Source organism: Eulemur rufifrons, chromosome 17 (assembly GCF_041146395.1).
Source record: "Eulemur rufifrons isolate Redbay chromosome 17, OSU_ERuf_1, whole genome shotgun sequence".
NCBI classification, from domain to species: domain Eukaryota; kingdom Metazoa; phylum Chordata; class Mammalia; order Primates; family Lemuridae; genus Eulemur; species Eulemur rufifrons.
Genome location: NC_090999.1, coordinates 59,414,575 through 59,417,739, shown reverse-complemented (window position 1 = coordinate 59,417,739; position 3,165 = coordinate 59,414,575).

Below are 3,165 nucleotides of genomic sequence, written 5' to 3'. Positions count from 1 at the left end.
CAAAATATAAAACAAAAATCTGAAGGCATTAGAGACAGTGAAAAATCCAGGAGAAAAAAACAGTGTTGTTGAACTCAGCATTTATGATATCTTTTCCTCCAGGTTATCTTGCTAATTTCTGAGATGATGGCTAAGAAGCTGGAGAGATCTTCTAACTCAAAGAGTTAAAAAGACAAAAATTAGAGTTCAGGGCCTGCTCTGGTAAACTCTGCAGGCTTTGAGTTAGGATCTCAAAGATCTACATCTTGAGAGAAAGTATGAACTAAAAGTAGACCTGCCCAGATTCTAATCATCTCAATTACTAACTGGATTCAGATGATCTTAGATTACTAACACCCAAAGCCTCTGTCAGTAGACATGAATCCTTTCTTTATAAAGTATTATCATATTGGACTTCAAGGTATAATTTCTTCATATACAATTCAAGCAAAATAGTTCTGATATTCAATAAAAACAGCATAACATTAACCAAATTTTATACTATATTTATAATGTAGTGTTTATAAAATAAACATAAATAATATAAAAATAACATAACATAAAAGTAAAGGACATAAAAGACAATGTAATAAACAATGTCAATAAGGAAACAAAACAAGCACCAGATAATGGTAGACTCCATAGTTATTAGACACAGGCTTTAAAATAACTGTGATTAATATGTTTGAGAAAATAAAAGATCAGATTGAGACACTGGATAAATAACTACAAACAATAAAACAGAACCAAACAGAAATGCTTGAACTAACAACAACCAAAAAGCTAAAAAAATGCTTTCAACTGATATTTTAATAGCTTAGAAACTATTAAAAAGAAAATAGTGAACTGAAGGGGTAAGAACGATCCAGAATGAAACATAAAGAGAAAAAATATGAATGGAAACATAAAGGATAAAGTGAAATAGTCTAATACACATTTAAGTGGAGTACCTGAAGAAGAAGAGAAAGAAGAGAGTGAAAGGAGAAGCAAAAGCTGAGAATTTTCTAAACAGTCTAAGGACATCAGATCAAGATTCAAGAAGCATTATAAACTTCAAAAAGAAAAGAAAAACAAAAAGCAAAGAAAAGCAACACATAGGGACATCAAACTTAAGACAAACATCTTAAAAGCAGCCAGAGGAAGAAAGAGATTACCTTTGAAGAGGGAAAAATAAAACTGACATTATTTCTCAGAAGAAATAATGGAAGCCAGAAGCAATGAAATGAATGTATCTTCAAAATAATAAAATAGCTGCTAATTTAGCAAAAATGTTCCTAGAAAATGAAAGCAAAATAAGACAGTTTCAAGATACAAAAATTTAGAGAACTTGTCACCAGTAGGCATTCACAAAAGAAAATACTAAAGTATGACCTTCAGGAAGAAGAAATAGGATTCCAGATGAATGCTCAGATATAAGGAATCACAAAGCAACATAGAAAAGGGAAATGTGTGGGAAAATGTAAATGTACACTAATTGTATAAAAATAATAATGTCTTGAGAATTTAGGAAACACATATTAAGAATACACAAAGTATATAACATGGGGTGTGGTAGAAATGAAGTTGATGTATTCTCAAGTCCTTACATTGTCCAGGAAGAGGTACAATACCAAATATTATATATCTTAGAAGTTGATGAGCTGAGGTTCCATGTTTTAATACCTGAGGTAAACTCCTAAAGGAATACTAGAAGATATATAACTGTCCAGCTTATGCGGTAGGAGAAATGGAATAATTAAAAATAACCAATCTAAAAGGCAAAAGAAGAAAAAATGAATATAGGGAAGGTAGGACAAATAAAAAAAAGAGCAAATAATAATATACTTAAGTCCAAATATATTACATGTAAGCAGACTATTCCAATTAAAAAACAAATATTATCAGAGTAGCTTTTAAAATATATTATATCACTCCTGAGGTTAAAACGTTCTAATTTTTTTCCGCTGTGCTTAGAATAAAATCCAAGCTCTTTCCTGGCTTTCAAAGCTAACATGGTAAGTTACAGTGTTCTACTCTGTAGTCACTACGCTGCAACCACGAAGGCATTCTTGTAGCTGCTGAAATATCCCAAGCTAATTTTGCACTGTTGTCCCTCTGCAAGCAATGGTTTCCCCAATTTTTACCAAGATGGATTCTCGTCATTCAAATAGCAGCTTACGTGGTAGTTTCGTAACTTGCCTAAATCACATAATCTAAACAGTCATGTTTTTATTTCCTGCCTAGTACTTCTCAGTCTCTTATATTTTTGTTTATTTATTATTACTACTAAAATGTAAATTCCCTGATAGTAGGGACCATGTCTGTTTTATCCGACCTGGGCTGGTTGACCCCTTCTTAGGCAACCTGGTGGTCCCCTACTCCCAGGAGGTCACCATATTGATGCCAAACATAGTGTGAACACTGGATCGGCATAGTGCACTCTAGCCCAGAACTCCTGGACTCAAGTGATCCTCCTACCTCAGCCTCTAGAGAGTAGCTGGGACTACAGGTGCACACCACCATGTCTGGCACATGTCTGCTTTAATATACCAGTGTTTCCTCAGAGTGCAGAACAGTGACTGGTACACAGTTGATATTCAAGAAACATATAACGAATAAATAAGACTAATTTAGGTTTTAATCACATAAGTAATTTCATATTTTTTATGGCTCTTGATGGTAGTGGTTGTTTAGACTCTCCTAATACCAAAAGGTATCAAATGGTATTAAGATCCCATTATGTATGTTAGTGGTTCTTGAAATTGTGCATTGTACAACTTGTGTAAAATTTTAAGGGGTTATTCTACCAATTACTCAGATATGTGGTATAATCCTAGGTACAACTACAGTAAGAAACATGGAAATAAAGAAAAAGTTCAGAGGAAGTCTACTGAATTGTTAAAAGATTGCAATATAATTCTGAATAATGTTTTTTCTAAACTAATTTTGAATACAAAAAACAAACTGTCATACATTCTTTGCTTCAGTAAAAGAAAATGTGCAAATTTAAAAATCCCAACTAAAGAAAGGTTGTTTTAGAGTGTTAATGCCAGAAGTGGTGACTGACATTTTGGTTACTTTTTACACTTTGTGCTTAGGATTTTTTTCATGTCAAAGTAATTGTCCTAGGTACAATTTTACATCCTGCTGTAGCTTAGTTTGGGGTACTTTAATAAAACTACCGTAAATGGGTGACTTAAATAACAG